The 23,892-nt window shown below is 41.9% G+C and overlaps 1 protein-coding gene across 27 annotated transcripts in view; it reads left to right on the top strand.

Annotated features, from left to right (window-relative positions):
* Positions 1–23,892, top strand: part of MAP2 (microtubule associated protein 2) — a 222,191-nt gene that overhangs the window by 42,485 nt on the left and 155,814 nt on the right. For all 27 annotated transcript variants that reach the window (XM_077181072.1, XM_077181079.1, XM_077181070.1 and 24 more), the window contains exon 2: positions 5,341–5,399. The gene's annotated coding sequence lies outside the window, so the exon portion shown is untranslated. The remainder of the gene's footprint in view (positions 1–5,340; positions 5,400–23,892) is intronic.

The raw sequence follows: 23,892 nt of genomic DNA, 5'->3' as shown, positions 1-23,892 counted from the left end.
AAGCATGTTTTCATCACCATGGAGAAAAGAATAACTCACTTGTGGTTTCCTGACACAAGTGTCCAGGATGGATCTTTAATTCCTGTGAACTGGTGGCATTTCCTGAAATTTTGATAGAGCTGTGCTCATCTGTCCTAGGTAGGAGTCAGGCCTTTTTTTGAGTATGAAATCTGAAGGAAGAAGAAAACATTTCAGGTAATTCTTTTCCTCACAGAAAGCTTCTGACCATGTTAACTCTTACAATGTTCATGCCAATAAATCGAAATATTTTAAGAGGAGGTAATAAAAAAAATGGTATAATGTTACTTGCAACTGGATAAGCAGAATAAACTCTGGAAATCAGAACTGCGATGAGGAAGATATTGCCTATGGATGAGAATGGGGAACAATTAAAAATTTGCAGGCTCTTACTAACAGAAGTACCTTGTCATGAGGATAAAGGAATTACTTGAATAGAAGGAATGGTAACAACACTGGTGTCTCTTCAAAGTCAGGGTTTTTGTTCATTACATGTTGTCTTGCACTGTTGGTACCCTTGCAGTGTTTTGAGTTGCACCCTTGAAAATGTGTTCAAACATTAAAAGCAGGATAACAGGATGATCTAGAAAACCAAACTGAAGCTCTGAGGCTCTTTCACTGCAGAAATATTGACAGTGCTCAGTGTTTTTGGGTGAATTCACTTTTTGTGTGAATTCCTGTTCCTGAAATTGGCAGATTAAAGTTGAAAGGGTATGTGCTCCTGGAAAACTAGGCTCTTGGCTTCCATTAAAAGTGTTCAATATGTATCTAGTCCCTTTTTGCACAGCAGAGAAGGTGCCCTGCAGATCTGTTATGTTACTGCTGCTTCATTTCTGAGCCTCACATAGTTTCTTGTGTGTAAACAATCTCATATTTTCTGGGGGTTTTAGAACTCATTAAATTTTCCATTTCACTAGAAGTGGTAAGAGAGGCTATCAAAAGGCACCACAGCAGATGAGGAATGGTTTTAGGTCAGTTAAAGTGAGCATTGAAATTTGTCTTTTTCAGGAAATGGAAGATTGTTTTGTTCTTTCTTCACACAGACTGCAGTGAGCAGGCTGCTGAACCAGTAGGCTTCAAATGTGAACCCCAGTCCAAAATGTCATTTAGCTGAGTGTACCTTCAGGGCCAGGGCCTTCAGAGTGCAGCCACAGACAGCTCCTGCAGCTCAGCTCCGTTGCCTGCAGGCAGGTGAACAGCCAGAATCCTGGGCTGTCCATTATCCTCAGTGAGCAGATCAAAGAACAGTAAATGCACAGGGCTGGAAGGAATTGTAAGAGATACAAGGCAGATCTTGGTGGTGGCAGCAGGTTCCCATCACAGGATATCTCCATCCTGTTTACCTGGTTCTTTTTGACTGTCCAGTGAAGGCAACTGACAGCTTCAGAGGGTTCCTAATTTAGTTGGATTAGCCTAAATCGCCTTTGCAAGTCTTTCAGACATGTTGAACAACTGCTAGCTTTATACTTTGTAGGATTATCTCCTGGGCTAAGGCATGTCTGTGTGTCAGACAACACTTAACAGTATGAGGTTGATGGCTCTGACAGAAGAGCTCTGGAGAACCTGTTAGGAGCCACCTCCTCAGTGGAAGCTGAATATTCAATTGTTCACCTTGCTATTACTGTGGGGTGTGACTTGCCTCCACCTAAGAGCCAGCACAGCAGAGAGGAATGTGGGCTTGCACTGGCTGAGCAGTGTTGTGTGCCTGGGATCAGCCTGTTGGGTCTCAAATAAGATGGTGGGTGAAGCTGTATGTGGAAATATTTCCTTTTTGCTGCCTCTGCAGCAGCACTTTGGATCAGTGAGCTCCATGGCATTGATTTTTGAATGTGATGAAATACTCATAAAACTCTCTCAGCTCAGTGTTTTTTTCTGGCTGCTCACACAAAGCATTGCAAGGAGGTGAGCCTCAGGCTCACTAACCCCCTTGGGCACACATTCAACCACCTGCCCCCCCAAAAATATAGGATATATGTGCTGCCCTTTTCCAGTAAATATGTTAGATTGTAACATATAGAAAGCTAGGTCAGACCAGTTTGTTTTGGTTGGTTCTTTACAGAAGTAGATTTGCTGATGTGGGCCATCTGTCCTTCAGATATTTATAACTAATTCACAGTTTGTTTTGGGAGGCTGAGTTAGGCTGACAGGTCTCCAATTCCCTGTGTGGTTATCATCCTCTTTCCTTTTTACGGTGGTTGGTGGTTCTGTGCTTGCTTTTAGGCAGTGCTTTGGGTCTTCCCCCATTTCCTGTTAGTTCACTGTGTCAGTGGTTTCATCTATTAGTGTGTGGTTGCTTTCAATCTGTTGGTTGGGTTTTTTTCATGATAAAAAAATTTTTAGTAAGATTTCATCTGCTTCAGTTGACTTTGCTGCATGAATCCCTTCTGTGGTCAGCACTGTAGTCAGTTGATGTCCCACCTTTGTTTTACCATAAAATAGGTTTTCTCTGTATTTTTATTCCACCTCTAGCACTTTTCTGCACTTTTTTGGCTTCCTCTGAAACCTTACTGACCTGTGGGGAGTTGCTTAAAATCTATCTTTTTTTCTTTGAGATTCACTGCCCTTAATCTGCTCTACTTGTTCCTTCCTTATATTTGAATAGTTGATGTTATCATTTCTTCATCACCATTACCCAATCCATCTTCCACCTTCAGATTTCCAAACAGTTTCTCCCTTTTAGCCAAACCAGCTCCATCTTCTGAAGTGAACTGTCCCCAGGATGTTGGAAGATATATCCAGTTATGCCAATTAATTTTTTGGATAATCTCAGCTGTCATTATAGTACGTGTCCATCTCTTGGGGCAGGTGTATACTGAAAGGTGGAAAACACTGGACAACTTTAATTTCCTTTGGGATCTTACTGGAAAGGAGTTAGTGAAAGACTTTGGTAGCCAGAGCTGTCAGTGTGACTCCTTGTAGGAGCACCAACTTCTTCACATAAAAGCTGACAGCATTAGCAAATGCCACTGTAGTTACAGGAAAGGGGCAGATAGTTTTGTTCAGCGTAGACTTCAAAGACAGCTCCTGATTTTATCATCCAGCAAGTATTCAGAAATCAAAATGCGAACATGTCACTGTGCTAAATCTTGTTTTCTCTGAGTCAAGCAGTTGGCATGGTATTTTATTAGTCGTCTTTTCCAGAATATGTCCCCTGTTCACCACAGGCTGCATGAGTCAGGGCTGTGATTTGGAAAATCTTGATGCTTTTAAAGTGGAGTTAACTGAGTGTAACTGTAGCAGGAGTGTAAATAGGTGTCTGATTGCTATTTCATGGCCATTTTAGCAACAAGTCTGTTTCTGTTTTATTGTGACCACAGATAGGACGAGTCTGGAGTCTCTAAGGAGTAAATAATTGTGGACCAAGCTGTAAAAATTCTGGAAATTCTGCTTGCAGGAGGTCTCAGAGTTGTGTGCTTGTCCATCATTTGCTCATCAGAAGCTTGAGAAAAGGGATCCTGCTGGTACCATTCCTCCTTGTCTCTTGGTTTGGATGTGAAATGCGGCGCTCCTCAGAGATGGGAGGGTGCTGAATGGGGTTTTGCTCAAGAGGGGAATATTATGTATCAGTTGTTACATGGTTGTGTCTTGCTGACCATTACCAACAGTGTCTGGATGAGTAGCATCTTCCCAAAGAATGCTCAGTCTTTGGTGCATGGCTCTGCACCTGGGGGCGGCACCTTAGACAAATGTCATTGAGTGAGTCTAACCGGCTTACAGCTGATTTTCTTCTCAGACATGTGGAATTAACCAAAGACAATAAGATCCATGCCTGGCCAGTATGTTGTAAGAACTGACTTTTCATTTGCTGGTGTTGAGAGGAAAGAAGAAGTAGCTGAACTTGACTTCCCTTCTTCTCTTTTTCTAGTTACACCTCCATCTTCACCCTCAGTTATGACAGCAGTGTGCTGTAGAGACTTAAGTCTTTTTGTGCTTTTGTAAAGTTCCCCCATGCTTAAAAGAAGGAGGGAGGGATAGGGTCCTTGCTTTCTGCTCATGAATCAGCTGCTGCTTCCTGTTAACTTTGGCAAGACATTGAATCTGTCCTTCTCTACCTTTCAGTGGAAGTAAATATTTTTCTTCTCTAGCTTTGGTAAAGTCAGAGATGAGACTCCCACTGCTTTCAGTGACACCCCCTATGTTTATGGATACAGGGAGACATAGCAAAGTTTGCTAGAAGTATGAGGTGCCTTTTATTCCTGCTGACATTTATCTTCTCCCCATCTTCCCCTGTGAAGCAATGAGTATCTTAAATAGCTTTGTCCAAATGTGAGTTTTGTTACCCACATGTTGGCAGAAGTTAGTTCTGCAGGTAGGGTTCATGCTGATGGAAGATGATAACCTGGAAAATGATCCATTTGTTGGTTGTTGACATGAATCTGGGTAGGGAAATCTGTGCTTCTTCCTTCTTAGGCAATTCAATTTGTAAGTGCCAACAGGTTTGCAGTTTATAGGTGCTTCTCCCTTGCCTAGCCATTCCCAGCCCAGGATTTGCAAAGCAGTAATTAGTCCTTGTTTATGCCATTGTGATGGTATTATATCCATTGTTAGATGTTTAGCAACTTAAGCATAAGGCAGTTAAGGAGATGCCCAGGCTCCTGCAGTAAAACAGCTGTAGCACCAGAGAATTCTCTGCGACTGCTCAACAGCACTTCCCTGCTGCAGATTTTCTGTGGTACATGATACCACGTTACCTGATACTGCATTAATAGGTCCCATGAGTCTGGTCTGCAGCTTGTAAGCACATCATTTGTTACTGTGCAGTGTAACTGTGGGATTCCTGTCAACAAGGAAGCTTTTGGCAAATTAGGTTGTATTATCTGCATTGTTTGCTTGCTGACTCCTTGTACTTAGGGCTGTTGCTGTTAGTGTCTTTTCTAAGTTTTGGCAAATCATCCCCAGTGAATCTAGATACATGAAAGGTGTTCTGCCTTCAGATCATCTTCTTTCTGTAAAGAAGGAAGGGATTTAATTGTTTCTGTGAAACTCTGATCCTAACAGACACCATAGTGTAGCCTGTGCTTCAGAGGAATCAGTTTTCCATGGCTTTATACACTTTATACAAAAACAGGCATTCTGGAGGCCTGGGCTCTTTGCTAAGACATGGTCTGATGCAAATCAGGGGGTGTAAGCTATGATGGCAAGAGAGGTTCTAGCCACTGAAAAAGAGCATTGGGTGTAACTTTGTGCATGTTACTAAAAGCAGAGAAGGAAGGTGTTTTCTTATTAACATGTTGCAATTCATGAGTCTTTAATTCATATAATAAAAATAAAGCTTTTCCCTTTAACAGCTGCCACTAACTGAGAGCTTTTGTTTTGTTTCAGATTGTGGAAACCTGAAATAAAATATCCTGTGACTGACAAGGTGACAACAACACTGCAAGGTGGGTTTTCTGTTTTTGTTGGTCTCATATCAGTCATTCCAGGGCTCTGGAAATGCTGCATCTTGACTTTACTGGGATGGATTGCCTAATGAATCTCTGGGGCTTGTTCAAACAAACCCAAATGGTTTGACAGGACTCCTCCTATGGCTGCATGTACATGAGTTATGTACTGTTATGGTGTTTCAAACAAAGAAAATATGTAATTTTCTGTGCTGTGTGGTGAAGGTGTTTATGGCACAGAGGTGGAAACAAGTGAAAATAAAAACATTGATATTTTTTCCGATTTTTTTATGTAGACATTTTTTCTGTAGGAAATGTCTTCTTGTCATTGTGAGTTGAGCTGCTGCTGCTGAGCACAAGCACTGGAAGTTGAATCTGTGACGTGGCATTTTTTTCTTTTCACACTTCAGATTTAGAGTTCACACTTAGCAAAAAAGTTCCCTACAACATGTGCTGATCACTTGTGTGTTAGTCACCACATGCTCACCTTGTCTGAGGATTCATTGCACTGTTTTGTTGAAATGTTTTATTGAGGTTGTTTATAGGATATGCATATTTGCAACACAGCCCAGATGCAGAGAGATGCTCATCCCAGGATTTCCCCACTTGCACCCCTGGTATTATCTGCTCAGAGGGGAGTTTGTGTAATGGGTGCAGACAGCTTTTAGTTATTTGAATGACTCAAGTGAAAAAGAGCACAGAGAGAGCTGGTAAATACTATTTTCACTTTATCCATTGGTTATTGGCAGAAGAATTACTTGGCATTCTTCTTTCAAGAGAAGTTAAGTTTTCAAGCACCAGGTTTATTTGGTGACACTTCACAGTCATGATGAAGTTGAATTTTGTTCTTGGGTTTGGTTTTTACCTTTTCTATAGCTGGTTCTTTTCTGTCTTCTTTATAGGGTGGGGAATGGAGTAAGAACTGGGACATGTATTGCCTGTATCTATGTACTGGGGGTGGTTTCTGGTGACAATATTGCTGCTCTTACTGCAGCCTCACATTTCTCTCTTGGAGGTCATAGTTTTTTCCTTTGTGTGAAGGCGTGAATCTTTCTGGAGGATGTGTCCACAGCCAGAGAGTGAGCAGCAGTATTTGAGTGCAGAGCAGCAGTATTTGAGTGCAGAGCAGCAGTATTTGAGTGCAGAGCAGCAGTATTTGAGTGCAGAGCAGCAGTATTTGAGTGCAGAGCAGCACTATTTCTCTGCTGGGTGTTTCAGAGTGTGTTTCTTGTCACTAGCTCTGGAATACTGCATTATAGCTGTGATGGGCTGCAGTGCAGATGTACCACTTGTATTTCTCAAGATGTTTTAAAAAACCGTCGCAGTCATATAAGCTCCTCTCTTGCAGTGGAAGAATCAGGGGAGATGTGAGAATTTATCAGCAAGGCTCCTGTTGTCACTGTTCTTGAGTAGAAACTGCCAGGGGCCCTGCTCATGGTATTAATCCTTATCCAGTGAGAAGTGGTCTTAGCTTTTGTTTCAGTGAGGACATGAGGTTTCTTTTCTCTGCTCCTTGTCAGCCTCTGCATGTCATTGAACTTGAATCATTAGGCAAAAAGTTAAATGGTCAGGAAGAGATAGGTCTTTCAAAGCTCTAATAAGGTCAAATCCAAAAACTTAAATAGGAAGGAGTGATTGAGGATCTGAGCTAAAAGTGTAAGACAAAGCTGTTTGGTGGGTGCTTTTTGCAAAGAGCAACAGGGGAGTTGAGGAGAACTCATTCTGCATTTCACTGTGCTGGTTTGTGCTTCAGTAGTCTTTGTGGCAGGATTTGAATGTGTTGTCTGTTCTTACCAAAGTTTTATCACAGCTGATGTGTCTAACCAGGAAAGTCAGAGCAGGCTGGTGAACTTCAGCTGAAAGGAGTAGGCAAACTCCTGTCTGCTCACAGAATTGAGCAGTAACCCACTTCTCCCAGTGCCTAGAATATTGGTACTTTCAGCTGCATTTGAGCTGCTCACAGTTTATCAATAGAAGCTGTGTTCTTGCATAAATGGAGAGCAAAAGACCTTCTTGTAATTAAATAATCAGTTGTCTAAATCTCATTTTATTAAGCTGAACACACAGTACAGACTAGAGGAGTGGTCCTGCTCCAAGGCTATTTAAACACATCAAACTTTTTCAATTTTATTAGGTTTTGTTCTTTCTCTTTCTGTCTTCTCCATGTGAATCTAGGGCACATGCAGATCATGCTAAGTTCTCTTCTTCTGTCTTGCTAGTCTTCCTTATAACCCTCTCTTAGGTGTGTACACAACCCATATAATGGCACAGAGAAGCTCTTCACCTGTTTATTGGTCTCAGACTATTCCATCACTTTCTGAACTGCCCCAAAGCACCTTTTTTGCTCATCAGACAGCAGTGTATCTTGCACAAAAGATTGAAAACAAGACTGTCTCAGGCTTGTCTCTGCAAACGGGCATGTGTTGAACATAAATAGTACCTAATTTTTCTTCACTTGAAAGGCAATAAAACCCCAATCCTCAAAAGAAAATATTAAATGTAAGCAGAACTGTTGTTTTTTACTGGGAACCTGGGGGGGGGGAAAAAAAGGCTACAAAAAGATGGTTTTATTTCTTATCAGAATATTTCACAGGAAGAATCTAAGTGTATGTAATGGTACCAAAGCCTGTACTTATTCATGGTAAATTTCTTTGTGGTATGAACAAAAAACAGAAGAGAATTTTATCAGAAGCCTGAAGACCTGCATTGCCTAGCCTAACATTAGGCCCTTGTATGTCATTATTGCTTGCAAGCAGTATGCTTACCCTGCTCACCTCCTGCAGAGAGCAGGGACTGTAGATGGGCATCTCAAGAAGCTGGGAAGGCAAATGTGGTATTTTCGGGGTGCCCTGTCGTGGGGAGAAAATGATCAATCTCACTCCATGTGCTTAGAAGGCTAATTTGTTATTTTATGATATGATATTATATTAAAGAATGCTATACTAAAACTATACTAAAGAATAGAGAGAGGATCCTTACAGAAGGCTCAACAAGATACTAATGAAAAACCTGTGGCTTTCCAGAGTCCTGACACATCTGGACCGTGATTGGTCATTAAGTAAAAACAATTCACGTGTTGGATAACTAATCTCCAACCACATTCCAAAGCAGCAAAACACAGGAGAAGCAATCAGATAATTATTGTTTTCATTTTTCTCTGAGGCTTCTCAGCTTCCCAGGAGAAGAATCCTGGCAAAGGGATTTTTCCAGAAAATATGACAGTGACAGGCAAAGTGGGATTGAGCCATTTTCTGAAGAACCTCTCTATTTCCACTGACTCTAGAAGAAGAATAAAGAATATGTAGAATGAAAAATGAGTGAGCTGGTGTTCTTAGAAGCCCTATAAACAGACAGAGCTAGCTGAACATTTGCCTTTGTGTTGTTTTGAAAATATACAAGAACTGACATCACCACTTACACTGTGGAGTCTTTAATACTTCTGTCTTTAAATTGCTGCTGTTCTGGGCTGTTTCTCTTGTACAAGATCTGCTGTAGCCCAGCAAATAAAAAATTGTAATAAGGCACCTGATCTCTTGGGGAAATCTAAGTTTCATCCTACCAGGGTATACTGGTTCTCTAGTTCCCAGTGTAAGATTATGCACCTCAAGTTGTTTTGCAGAGCTGCTCATCTGTACACAGCATTCCCATTCTCTCCTGTGCTAGGAACAGAAAATGTAAAGGGAGATGTTCCTGAGGAAAGCAATGTCACGTGTGGCACAGAGGAGTGAGAGCAGTCCACATGGTTAAACAGCAGGATGTTATCCATGGCCCCTACTTCTTTCTCTGTGACAGGTTTTCTGTATGATATTCTGCTTGTGCTAAAATTAAAAAAAGGAAAAGAGAAAGTCAGACCTACCTGTTGAAACCATTGAGATTGCATCCAACATCCTTTGGAGAGAATTTCTTTGAGAGAGAATCATGTGAGGCAGAAGCTATTTAGACTAAGCCTTCACTATTTACATTGGAATTGTAAGCAACTTGAGCTTGCCCCAAAAATACCTGCCAGCATTCCAATTGATGGGAGGTGTTCCTGGTCTTGTTGTTCCAGGTTCTCCTCTTGTAAGAAGGAGCCCTGCAGTGGGGTGTGGGGCAGAGGGGAGAGAGTTTCTCCATGGAGAGTTCTCCTGTGGTGTTTGCCCCCAGCTGCACTTTGCTGGGATGTGCAGCACGCTGTCTTGCACTCTCAGTGAGCAATCCTGTTAGCTCTGGGCAGTGGGAGGGCAGTGGCCCAGCCACTGAGCTGCTGAGTTAGAAAAACACATGGCCTAGTCAGTTCAGGATGGAGGCATCAAACTGGGACATCAGCCAGCCCCAGCTTGTGGCCTTGCAGAACTGTGTGATGCTCCCTGTGTTCGTAGGTGGAAAAGCAGGAAAGATGGTGGTGTGATGTTTTCTTCCCCAGAAGCTTGTGGGTAGGATGGGGACCAGGGGTCCTGTAAGTCCTGTCTCAAGGAGGAAAAAAAGTGGGAGGTGCTGGATGAAGGTGGTGGCTGTAGAATTTCTGCAGGCAAACCAGTTGGCACCCACCTGACTCTGAAGCAGGTGTGCTTGTGGTATGAAGTCTGACAGAGCAGATTTCTCATTGGCAAGGCTTTACTGGAGTCATCACAAGTATGTTGTTCCTGCACAGCAGCAGAACTGGGTTGTTGGTTTAGTTCTCTTTCAGGTGCATTTGGGTTACGTGTCCAAACTCCACTTGCTGAAATAACCCAAAATCTGAGGTTAGAAATGTACAGAAATAGGTGTTCTTTTAATGGCCACTTTACTTTTCATCTTCTTCTCTGATTACATATGACATATAAAGATGCAGTTTTCTGAGTAATACCAAATGCTTGGGTTACCATTCTACCAAACACCAGATGTGAAACCCAAAGGCTAGCAAGCTGTTTATTGAAGGAGTGTCTGAGCAAGCTGTTCTTATTGATGCCAGCAGCTCCTGAGTGCTAGTTAGTTAACCAAGTAAATGTTTGTGGGTTGTTTTTTAATGGCTAATTCCATTGCCAGCAGTGTCTTCAGGAAAAAAATAAGAGAAAAATGGAAGGAACAGGTGGTGCACAACTTCTCATTTAAAAGGAAACAGCATATTGTAGAACTGCAAGCATCTGCTTCTACTTAATGCTTAGTCTTCAGTCTGAGATGCCATTCATTTATGTGGAATAAATTGCTATACCAGCTAGTAGGCCCTTACAATACTTTGTAACTTTATTTTATTCAGTGGGGCAAAACCACATTCCTTGGTACCTCCTGTATATCATACCAGGAGGCTGGAAGGCAATAGGATAAACAGTTTTGATTATATCCTTCTGCAGAGCAGAAAGTAGGAGTTTTACTTTTGACTTCAATGGGAGTAGGAGCCAGATCTTTTTTGTGATGTGCAGCAACGATGTCTTCTGAGACAATCTTGAAGAAATGTTATGCTCTTTAATTCTAACCTGAAAGGTTTAAATTAAGCATGATAAGTCTCTTTGGAGATAGAAAATATCTTCTATGAGATTATTTGATACAGCAGGCAAAATAGGTAGGTTTGCAGGTGAATGATGAAGACCTGGATAAAAGTTTCTATTCCTGAAAGGTTTTTTGGTATGTGTTTTTTCTCCCTGCCCCCCAGGTGTAGGAGATACTATCTTAATCTACAAGATTTGCTTCACTTACAACCTTTGTAAAGAGTGGCTGTAATGCCTTTACATCTTCAGTGTCTTTTATTATTGGTGGGGAGAGAGCATTTCAGTGTGTGTAGCACTCCGAGGCACAAGCTCTTCTGTTGCTTAGAGCCCCAACTCATATCCTGTTTGTAGATTTTTATCTCCATTTCTTATGTCTTCACAGGTTTCTGGACACATTACCACTTAACAATTGATATGTGAAAAGTCTTTCCTCCAAAAAAGTCACTCATAGTTGTTGAGTTTTTTGGGTTTTTTTTCCTACTGGTACCAGTAATAGTAGAACCAGGGTTAAAGCTGTTCAGCCTGATAGGGCTGTATGAAGTGTCTCACTGGAGCTCTGCCTAAAGGCAATGTCAGATTTTCTGGTGTGGCCAGGTCTGCAAGATAAAAGGGTTGACATCCTGAGGAAAAAGAGATTACAGTCATAGGTAGAATCAGTTATTTTTCTTCCAGTTCTTAAATGCTGCAGGCATAAACATGCCTCATCATCTAAAGGTAATAGAGGTTTTCCCTTTGTGTTGCTTCTCACCTTGGAAGCCTATGGTATTAATGGGAAGCCATTCACCAAATTCTTGATTTTCAGGCTTTGAAAGGTGGACTGTAGAATTCACTTCGTTTGTCTGAGCAATGTATCAATATATACGAGTTACTGACTTTAAAACTTTCTTTAAGTGAAACCAGTGAAACCCAACTGGTTTTGCTTGGAACTGATTTTCCTTATTACTAGTATAATATAGTGTGTGTATATATATGTAAAAAATATACAAATACATAATATAATATTTGGTTGTTTTGTTCTGTGAATGAAACATATAACACTTTTAAGAATACAAAAATCATCCATCCTCTATTACATCTCTGGATATTTTTGTGTAGCTGAAATAACTTTGTTAAGTTTGTATTCCTAGCCTGTTAAGACTAGTGTCTCAAATCCTGATAAAATCAAGTCAACTCTACATTTCTAGGGGATGGGATAATGTTTTGAATCTTATTAAAAAAGAGAAAAATACTTCTTTAGAATAGTCCATGTCTCTATTGTCCGTATTTACCCACTGCTGGCACATGGGGCTGCTTATGCTTTGCTGTGTTTCTCCATCCCTAGGTTTGTAATCCAAATGCAGTGGTGCTTTACGTTGCCAGGCATTGATATAAATGCACTTTTCTCACACTTTTTTGTTGTGGTTGCTTTGAGCTGAGCTTCCTAAGATTCATCATCTGAATAATAGTCAATGGGAATGGTGTGGCTGAAAACATGAAAACCTCAATCCTTAGTTTTTAAGTGCATTCTTAGGAGAGATTTAGTTGAGGTATGGAACTGTAGGCATGAATTCAACTGATTAATGTGCTTTTGACAGAGCTGTCTCACTCAGACTGGTCTTTCTAAATATTTCAATGAGAATCTCAGAGATAAGAGAAAAATCAGTGCTTCACAATGGTGCTGCATTTGAAATCCAGAGCTTTATAAGCTTCTGGTAATTACTTTTTTCCTTGAGGTACCTACTAAACTACATAATAATCCTTCTATAGAAAAGATGATGGAAATATGTGTGACAGGGTTAGGAGCCAGGTGGGTGGTGAGGCTTTGTGGTTGAATGTTTACATCTGAGAAAGGCTTTTGGACCTGGTTTAGAAAAACACCACTCAGGGAATAGTGCCTGCACAGAAAATCTGGCTATGGAGGTGAGGTGGGAGGTAAAGGTGCAGGAGTCACAAATGAATCTGAACTCATCCAAGACTGTGGGTAGAGAGAAGCCCCTGTTCTCCAGCACTGTGCAGTGTACAGATCTGTGTCTTTGCTCACCTGGTGATGAGGAGGCCAAGTTTAGAAGCCAGAAAAATGCCATGTTGCTCTTTTCTGCAGGTATTTTTTCCCATAGTTGGGGCATTGAGGAAGGAGCATGCTTGGAGATCCAGTCCTGAAGTACAAAAGTGCCTCCATTAGCAGACTCCGTTAGTTTTTCCAGTCTGCATCTCAGGAAATGAGGAACATTAGGATATTAATGTTATTAATTATTGCTGGCAATAAGTAGGCAAGTCTGTGACCCAGCTGGGATCAGATTCCAAGCTCCTGAGCCTCATGCAGTGCTTTTTATTTTATTCCACCAAAGTGGCTTTTTCTGTTGTATGTCTTAATTAGCAGCTTAGCCTGATCTAACAACTGAGAAATAGCTTCATAGTGCAAACAATAACAGTATGGGCAGATATGTGCATAAAATTGTATTTTGTTTCTAATTAGAGCAGGAGTGCATGCCTCTGAGACACTTTGCAATGTGCTCAGAAGGAGAACATGTGGACTCCAGCCCATCAAGGAGGGAACTACTGCTTTGGATGAAAAGCTGATGCTTTTTTTCAGGAAAATTCAAAAGCAAGCTTCATATGTGGGCCATGGAAGCTGAGATAGAAAGCTTGGACTTTTAAATACAATTCTGACTGATTCTGCCAGTGTTTTGTATTGACAATTATGCATATTCATAATAAGCAGGAGCTGAAGCTCAGGATTGCTGTACTCAAGCCCTTCATGTCAGAATGCAATTGTGCATGTTGTATTTGTGCTAGAAGCTTTGAAGCAAAGATGCTTTTTTATCTTTGAAATTGCTTCTGTCCATTGATTTCAATAGACTTGCACCCCCATGCAGTTACAGGCAGCAAAACCAGCTCCTGAGTCTCAGAAATACACCAAGATACTGAACAACACCTGTAGCATAGCAACAGGAAAGCCTTTATGCCTTCATATTTACAGCTGGTCTTGGGCCCTGGCAGTGATAGTGAGCATATGGTGGAGGGTTTGCTTTCTTTTTGGTCAGGCTGGTCAAATTGTTTGGGAGTGCAGTGCTGACAAAGTTTAAAACAGCCAGATACAGTGCAAGGGCTCAGCTTTGAGGAACCTCATCTTTGGTTCAGTGCTAAGTTTTGGGAAGACATCACACACCAGCATGACTCCATGATTTCTGCTTACTCTCCATGACATTAGCCCATCTCCTGTGTCAAGTTTGGCCTTGCTGATTCCATTGCAATCTATGCCAACAGGTTCTGGCATTTCCCAGTTTCCTCCTGGGCAGTTCCTTTGCATGCTGTATGGGTAGCAGAAGGCCCAGGCTGCCATTCCCAGGCCCTTTCTGGGAATGAAAAAAAGTGTCTTTTGTGCACAGCAGAGAAGGAGGTGCTGGAACTGGGAGGGATAGTTGAGGGCTGTGAGCAGGCAATTAAATGTTCCTTGGGACCAGCATCTCTGCTTCTGATAATCAGCATTGAGACCTGAGATCAGCGTGGCACCTGCTGATGCAGCTGCTTTTTGCCTGCTGTCAGGTGTCTCAGAGTCTTATGCAAATAAACCATTTAAGAAAATGGATTACTTAAGTCAAGCCATTCTGTAAAGAATGTCACCATGTTCTGTACCAGGCAGCCAGACACCTGAAAGATGTCCTATATTTACACAAATGCAGCAAGTGTGTTTTCCCCGTATCTTTTGTGGTTTTTATGTTATTTGCCTTTATTTTCTTGAAGTAGCAGGAGTGTCATAACTATGTCCTGTGGTTATACAAACAAAAGAAGTAGAAAAAAGCCTTCTGTGTGTCTTCTGCATCTTGGCATTTATTAGGTGTCCGTGTACTGACAGAACAAGATGGGAAACTGCTTTCAGTGTTCAACTGTTACCATGTGGGTACTGTAGTGCAAGAACTTGGCTTTTTTGTTTCTGCTCATCATGGACAATTCCCTCCCTTTGTTTAAAATGGTTTTCTGGTGTCTCAGTGAACGGACAAAAGTGATTCTGTTTTCCTAAGTGCAGTACCAGGGAGAGCACCTGACATGTAAAGGGTTTTTCAGAACAAAATCTAGAGCTGAGTTTGAAGTGTTTGGTCTGTTCCTACAGCAGTGGTAATCATTAACCAGTAATAGAATAATTTGCAGTTCAGAGAAATGCTGTAATCTATTCATGGCTGTGGGAAAATATTGCTTTCACTGTGTTCTTTGGGGGAACTGCAATCATTTGAAGGAAAAGAGGTTAGGAAAGTGTGCTCTGCTGTATGTCAGCTGAAGCAGCTCTTTGTTTTTTTGGCTACTCCACTGATGTACATGACAAAACCCTCCATTCAGGAAGATTATAAAACCAAATGTGCAAACAGAAGCAGCTTGCCAGTCATCCTCCTCAGTTCTGTGCTAGGAGCTGATGGATGAACTCAAACTGCCCAAGTGCTTGGGTTACCCCTGGCTGGAAGGGCCAGAGTGCAGTCAAAAGAGAAACAGGAGATGGCCAGACCCAGCTCCCTGTGGTGGGAGGACACACTCCAGGATCCCCAGAGTCAAACTGTTCTGTGTCATGTGCAGGTGTAAAGGTGGGTGGGCCTTGCAGCCTGTTTGCTGAGGCAAGAAGGTTCATTTTCTGCTGAGCCATGCATGGAGAGCCTTCTGAGCTGGAGGAGACCTGTGGGTTTCATGGACAATGTGCCATTTCAGGCCCTGCAGGCTACCTGGACAAGCAGTGTGGTTGGTAATTTCTTTTGAAGTAGTGCCAAAGTCTGATATTTTTTAGCTAGAAGTTGGGAGCAGGATGCCAGTTTCCTTTATGCTGCCTTCACCCACCCTTCCTCTGCGTGTCCCCATGGCTGAGCAAAGACCTGACTGGCACAAGGGGGCTGCTCTTGTATATGGACCCATTTCCTGTACTTCTCATTGAGAAGAGGAGTTTTGAAGATGCAAGCGCTCCTCTTTGGGAGTGGGATTCATAGGGTGGATCATGGATGCTGGCCACTGATGCAGTTGATGCAGTCTTTTTGAAATTGCAATCTCTTTAGGCAGCTAAGGAATGAAGCTGAGGCTGAAGGTTACCCAGGTCTCCTCAAGGTTACAGACTATATTTGCAGGAGAAGCAATCTGCACCTCATCTTTAGAATTAGTGTCAATGCAGAAGAGAGCAGCAAGCCTCAAACAAGTTTATTGTGGTTATGAATCATGTGTCTGGGCACAGAAACTGTGATTTGTGGTTTCAGGGCATTTTTAAAGTGCATGACTCTGTGGATAAAACTTGCTCTTGCAAGGGGAGAAAAAAAAGAGAAGGACATTTAGATGAAGTGGAATGACTGAGATTTGGACCAGAAGTTTTATAAAAAGCAGTGGGGTATTTTTCAATATTAAACATCAGTTTAGAGTCTTTGAGCAGGAAAGCCCAAGATGAACTTTACAGGTCTGGAAATATTGCTGGCCTATCTCCAAATCCTGTGGTTCCCCTCTTGCACAGAGCCCTTTGTAGCCATAGCAGGGGATGGCATTTTGCAGACCCTTCCATCAGTGGGCAGCATCACCCAGCCCTGCTGCCAGGTCAGTGCAGGCTGCAGCCTTGCTGTGAGGGTGAGGGGGTGGTCAGTGCAGAGTGAACACTGCCCTGCCTCTGCTAGGCTGTGTCTGCCTTCATCAGAAGCAGTATTTGCTCCCTAATTAGCTATATACAGCTGTATTAGTTGGAATTTAGGTATGACTTCAGTCATGGCGTGTGTGGAATCAGAAAGATGTAGAGAAATGGGGTGAAAGTGTGAGTTTTGCTTTTGCAGGTGAGGACATGATGAAGGGGGATGTAAGCCCACAGAGTGTTTTTCATACCAGCTTTCACAAGGGCAGCACATCTCAGAAGGCTGTCATCTACCCTTTGGGTCTGAAATTAGACTCTTGGGAGCAAGGGATAAGCAAAAATGATGCTGTGTTAATGAAAAAGTTTGGGACCTGGTCTGGTGACATTGCCTGTGGTCTGTTTTCCAGGCAGATTGAACAAAATGTTTTAGCTGTGAAATCCTAAGAATCAGCCTGTAAAATGTCAGTGCTTGCATTTCTAGAAAGGCTAATTTCTTCAGCTCTGGTTGATTTCCTCTGCAAGAATGCTAAGTTTTGAAGGTTTATGTGAATTTAGTGTGTCTTAATACATATAGAGTAGGCTCTTTGCATGGGAGCTGTCACATTCATCACTTGGACTTGCAAACCTTGCAGTTAAAGCTGTCTTTAATTCTCCTGTTTAAATCTTGCTCTCCTCTGGAGATGTTTTCTGATTTCCCCTTGATGAACAAGTATTGCTGCAGACTCTCTTCTCCACCAGGGGCTATTGGTGAGTTGTTGGGAAGTGGGCACTGCTCTTGCCCCCATACACATCTTGTATTTCAGAGACACACAGCCTGTGTGTTTTATGGGGCATTGTGTCTCTCCACAGAGCCCCTCTGCTTGTGTGTTTCCTCTTGGTCTTGTGTAATGTGGCTGTGCTAGGTCATGCTTTTAAACCACAGAATTTCTGAGTACTGATTGCAAATTGCAAAGGAAAGGCTGCTTGGATTATCAGCAGGAAAACAGTGGAAGGCGTGACCTTTCTTCTGCTCCTCAGGGTAAAGCAGAGATCCTTGTGGTGTTCTGCTTTGAAACAAATTGGTAAATAGCAGGGATATTTTGATCTGTAAAAGGCTGGCTGCTGAGGTTTTTGTGTGCTTCCTAGGTGCTGAAGGAGATGGAGTGGAAAAAACATTTCATAGGTATTAGAACTTGGAAAGAAAAGTCATGTAGAGATGTAGAAATAGCTTATTCAGGCAGGAGTAACAAAATCTAGGAAAGTTAGGCCAAATGAAGCGGTGCAGATGAAAATGTTGCCTGAGCTCAGAGAACAGGCTGTGACTATTTACCATGATGAGGTTAGATGGGGATGGTGTGAGCTGCAGGGAGTGCAGCAGCTGGAAATAAAAAGGGCCAAAAGGTCATTGCTCAGAGCCAGGTAAATGAGCCATGCCATAGGACAGGGCAGTGCCAGAGCTGCCTGGATGTGATTCCAGAGGTGATGTGCTCTGGTGGTGTCCTTGACAAGGACAGCAGGGCTGACAGACACTGGCTGCACCTTGTGTGCTGGTTGGAATTCAGAGGAATTGGGTGTGATGAAGTTAGCACACTATGGTCTGCACAGAAATGGTGCCTTGGGAGGCTGCCCAGAACAGGGGCTAGACAGTGTCAAAGGAATAAAGCAGGTATTTATTAAAAGGCCTTCAAAGGGTACACCTTGCGCACTATAAGAGCCTGGCCAAGGCTACACCCAATATGGGTGACAGGTCACATGTTTTCACACTTTTATAAACGTTTTGGTCCATTTCCATGTTGGGGTTAATTGTCCAATTACAGATTATACAGTCCCATCTTCCCAGATTGCTCTCCTCAATTTGCTGTTGTTTATACTTTTGGGGCCTGAAGCTGCAATGGTGTCCTTGGTTCTCAGGCTGCAAAAGGATTGTTTTGTCTGACTAAACTGTGATGAGAACTTGCTAACACTTTGTATGAAGTTCGAAGTTATATATTAAAGCAGTACAGAAATCTGGAAAATATGAAAGCTAAAACTTAGGGCACCATAAAGAGTTGGTGAAAACCTTCAGGGTTCTGCCATGACCATCTCTTTTTACAGTTTTCATACTTTGCAGTACTCTGTAGCTGTGTATGATACAGGAGACAACTTTTCTCCCCAGGTGAGGGGGAGTTTAGCAGACACAAGCCTTGTGGAGGTCTGGAGGAGCCCCTGACCTGCCTTTTGACAAGCGGGGTGTAAAATTGTTTTCAAGACTCTTCAGTGGAGAGAGACACTTTGTTCAGCCCCACATTGTCTAAGAAGGTGTCTTCATGAGGTGTGAACAGCACTGGTTTGAGGTATTAAATGTTACAGGTGAATAAAGGGAGAGAAGACAGTGTCTTAAGCATCCTGAACTTAGTCTTCTAGCAAACATAACTGCCAGATCCCCTTTTCTATTTGCTGGCTGTTGGAAGATGGATTTCTGTTATCAAACATGAGTATGACATGAGTATTTTTCCTGAGCTTTCAGTATCGATTTCATCACAAGTATTTGGGAAATACACAGTTCTACATGTTATGGGATACTTCTTTGGAATGTTTTCCTTTTAAAATAGCAAGTGGAACAAGATACCTGTTAGAGTGCTATAGAATCAGTTGTTGCATGATTGTATTATGAAGGGTCTAAACTAGGCCTAAGAATTACTTTAAAGCCTAACTTCTGAATTAGTGTAATTTTTTGACTATTAGATAATTCTGAGAGTGAGCACCAGGAGGTGTCAACACCTCCACATTCAGGTAGGGAGTTCTACCAACTCACCTACACTTCCTAGACAGGGTCTTTTATGTGTTACATGTTTAAACCTGCAGTTTCATATAATTTCTTCCCTAGAACAGTAGTTGCTTATGGTCTAAATTTTGGCCTTCACACCCATGTCTGCAGCCCAGCAAACTTCTGTAATTTAGCATTGCTGCAGGTCCCTCACTGTTGTGCTGGCTGCAGGAGATCCAAACTCTGCTGCAGCATGGGATTTACAGGACAGCAGTGGGAGTGCTGGGGGAAGAAGGTGCTAGTTTGTGTGTGTGTGGGGAGCAGAATATGGTCCTTAACAAGTACAGAAAAAAGTGCTGGGGATGGGGGAGTTACTGAGTTCCTAGAAAACCTGGTGAAGGCTTTTCTAGGAATGATAGTTTAGAGCCACGTAATGGAAACAGTAGAACCAGCCTGAAAAATTGGCTCAGTGAGGTCAGGGAAGCTCAGCAAGTGGTAGAAAAAAGTCCTAGGTTTTTTTGTTGTTTGTTAGTGTGGTGTCAGGATTGATTCTAAGTTTGCTGTGCATGTATACGTGCATCTGTGACCATGGCTGGCTTTGACCACTGTGATGCAGAGCACAGTGATATCTCTGTGGATCTTGGTGTCATGGCCATCAGAAAGGGTGAGTGGATTTCAGGCAGGCTGTGCTCCAAGCCCAGCTCTGCTGTTGCTTTCCTGGGTGACCTCAAGCAGTGTAACAATACATTTAGCATGCTGCAGAGCCATGCAGCAAGTCTGCTGACTTAGATGTGCATTAGTGGTGTTGCTGTTGGGAGAACTACTTTGATAAAATAAAGCTTTCATAGAACAGTTGGCATGATTTGAGAGAAGCCTGCAGTTTACTGCCTGCAGAACACTGAGGAGTAAGTAGTAAAAGCTGCTTGAGGTCCTAGCCAGATGATACAGCCAAATTGTCATTATCATTGCACATCACAAAAGCTGTTTGGGAGGAGATTTAGCTGTTTTCATTCATGGCTTAGACCAACAACATTTGTGCAATAGCAGCCATGTTTGTGCAAACATTTCCTCATTGTGAGACGAAAGCACTCATTGGCAAGTTAGGAAATTTTTGTATTAAAAGGCTTTGCCTGTAGCTGTGGACCTGGTTAAGTAATATGCTATTAAGCTCAATTAGAGTGGTACAATGAAAATAGATGCAATATTTCTGCAAGGAAAGAGCATGTAAAGACCTGAGTGAATGAGGTGCTATGAATAATGCCCCCTTATATGAGTAGAGCCATTGAAGTCAGGGGCTCTGTACCTCTGTTTCATGGTGTTACTGTTTTGTTGGCTGAAATGTTTTAATGTTTTTATTTTAAAATTCAATAATTGAAACTTGCTAATGCAAATAAACCAAATGGACAAAGCATCTTCTGGAATCCTTCATGCTTTGCTGGTATGAACTGGAAATAGCCTCTCTGTTCCCTTTCTTCCCAACCATATAAAATTGCAAGTTAGCTTATCCTGTGATAATGTGCCTTTTGAAGTGAATGTAAAACCATCCTGTCCCTGCATGATGCATATAATACGTGGGAAAAAAATTTCTATCTAGTAATTGATGAGAACAATTTCCTGTTCTTGTGGTCTCTGGTCTCCAGCCAGATCTATTTTTACTGCCTTTTAATTTTTTTTCCCTTCCCCCCTAATTTATTTTTTCTTAAGAAGAAAAAAAGTGTTACTATCATGATTCTTACATGCAGACAGGCTGCAGTTCCAAAAGGCACCAGCAAAGGCCTGAAGGTAACATCTTCTGATCACCTTGAATTTAAGCTTTTGAGCCACATCATAAAGTCAGCACCAGTGCATGAGAGCAGATGAGTGAGAGAGAGAGAGCCTGTGCTGGTTATCATTGTTGAGTTCAACCCAGGTCCAAGTAATTTGGTATTACTGTAGCCAAAATTCTTGTGCTCCTGACACTGCTGACACTTTGATGTCACCTAAGGATCAAGGAACACAGAAGGGTTCACAAGGATCAGGGAACACAGAACTAGTTGCCTGATAATTGGCCTGACTTGTAAATAAAGCTGAGGAGACTTAAACTTACAAGAGAGATTTCCACAAGAGGAGTCTGGCCTGGTGTTAGTGAAGGAGGTCTGAATGTATGGAGAGAGTGAGTAAATTAAATGGGATCCAAGGAAAAGCTTGGAGGGTAGAGATATGAGAGGGGAGTCATTTAGAACAGTCATTTTCCACTAATGTGACTGGAAACCCTGGCTGCAGCAATAGAAATGTTGTGCTGCAAAGTCATGTGTGTGTTTAAAACCAATCTCAGTCTGTTTGAGCTTTTTTCCCAAGTCTTAGGAAATTTAAAAAAACAGTTAACATCAAGCAGGAGAGATATGAGGTATGAGTCTATGATGATAGAAATTAGGCTTCAAAGGCATTCTGAGAGCCAAGTTCTTAGGAGTGCCAAAGGAGAAGGGCAGGGCAATGCTGTGACAATTTCAGAGGTGATGGTGTCAGCTTTGGAGTGCTTTTTTCCCCCTCAACTTTGTAAATCTCGTATCTGGACTGGGTCAAGAAAGCTGCACATTGTGCAAGCAAAAAGGCAGAAACATGCAATGTACACACAGGGCAAAGGGTGGGTTTCCTAATAAAGAACTGAGAATGTGTCAGTTGGTGCTTGCCAACAGGTGCCCTCGTTAGTACCCACAGTGAGGTGATTAGACATTTAATTAGGAAGATGAGTACACTTAGCTTCCCATAGGTAGTAACAGTTGACAAAAGACACAGAGACCTTAGCCACATTTGGAGTCGTTTGGATTCTGAAACACAGTTTGTACAAGTCAGATCTAGAAATAGTTGGATTTTCCTCCCATTACATTTGTGTGTTGAATGGCTGTTGGTTATGTTTTAAATGTTAACCTGGTTACTCTAGGATGAGCACACCTGGTCCTCTGATCTTGGAAATGGGATGTATTTGAAAAATGGCCTTTAGGTTTTTCCTGTGGTTTCTGGATACTGATCCTCAGAGCCACTGTGACACTTGTTAGTTTTCAGTGGACAAGTGGTTTCATGTATTTTTAAGAAATAGATTATATTCAGAAAAGCATGAGTTCAACTGATAAAATTTTTGTAAAATAAGATGTTGGCAAATTTGTTGTGCTCCAATGGCAACAAATCATCATTGGCAGATTCAGGAGGCCGTGTGACTCCTGCCCTCTTGACAAAGTGCCACTATTGCTTTGAACCTTTGCTGGGGGGTGGGAGGAGTGTTCCTGGTCTTCATTGGACACAGCTTCAACCTTCACAGCAATAGCATTGGACTGACATTTTGTTGCAGGAAATCATCTGGTTGTTACATGTTATTCCTGACTTCAACTAAATACTGTTGGGCAAACTGGCAGTGATGTTTGCTGTGAATCATCCTCACTAATGAACCTATTTGATAGACAAACAATAGTTATTAGCAAGGTGACATTTCTCTTCTGAATCACTATGCCTTTTTGGCTTTATTATCTTCCATGCTCTATTTTGCAAATTACCATTGGGCTGAAGGGCCTCATTCTCTTCCTTCTGGAAACAAATATGTTGGTGTGATTGGAAAATACCTTTAATAACAGGAGGGGCTCTTTGTTAATTTTGCGCTCCAAAGGTGCTTGCTTCTGTTCTTGTTTTTATTCTGCTTTAATATCACCTTTAAATAATCATGAATGACTGGCAAACCTTGAATCAGTGGTTTTGGAGGTCCTGCAGGTAGAGTGTGTAATGGTATTTTTGAAGTGCCAAACTGAGGAACATGGACATTAAATTATAACATTGATTGATACAGTTGTTTTGGAATGCTTCTATTTTGCATCACTTTAGGAAATGATAGGCTTCTTCCCTCCAGAAAAATAATGAAATGTAGTCCTAATTTTCAAGTATAGCTTCTTGAGAATGAAGTTATTCTCTTACATAAGATCTTTTCCCTAGGCTGTGGCCTGAAGCCTAGGGAATATGAATGTTGCTGTTTGTCTGTCTGCTTAAACATCCTTTTTCTCCTGGCTCCTGGTTGTGCAGAAGAGATGTTAGTGAGCTCAGTTCCTGTCCTAAGAAGATAAGTCTTATGGTCAGTGAAACTGCTGAGTGAAAAGAACAAAATGTGCAAAAAATATTTAAAAGGGAGATGGTCTATTACATTGTCTGGAGTCCACTATATCTGAGGATGGGGATGCAAGATTGGAGGGAGCATTGGTCATTCCAACATGGTAATGCTTACATCCCAAATATCATCCACATGGTGCATTGAGAGCATAAGGAAATATAGTATTTTTAGAAAGACATCTCTCTGTGCAACCCAGATTGCATCTCTCTAGAGAAAAAAAAGTGCTTATACCCCAAGAAAAGGGGAGTTTACAGCTGTTTAGCAACATGTCAGATAACAGAGACAGTTCCTTTCCAGTTGCAGCTGAAACACTTGAAGCTTTGGGTGGAACATGCTTGGGGTGTGTACACGCTCATCTGCGCAACTTTGTTTTTCCTTGCAAAATTGAGCTGCACACTCTTGTCCCCATCTTTGGAAACACACTGATTCCTTATTGACCTTGGAATGATTTAGCTGTAGAATTCTGCTCTGCTCCCCAGTCTGATTTTAAATGTTCTCGATGAGGTCTAGGTAGGGTGAAGAGCATCAGTCCAAGAGATGCCTATGGATGCCGGTGTGGACCAGGCAGTGCCAGCAGATTCTTTAGAAAATTGAGAATTAGCAGAGGAATTAAAGAGGTTTTGTGCTTCTGT

Source organism: Agelaius phoeniceus, chromosome 7 (assembly GCF_051311805.1).
Source record: "Agelaius phoeniceus isolate bAgePho1 chromosome 7, bAgePho1.hap1, whole genome shotgun sequence".
NCBI classification, from domain to species: domain Eukaryota; kingdom Metazoa; phylum Chordata; class Aves; order Passeriformes; family Icteridae; genus Agelaius; species Agelaius phoeniceus.
This window is presented reverse-complemented; position numbering and strand designations above follow the sequence as displayed.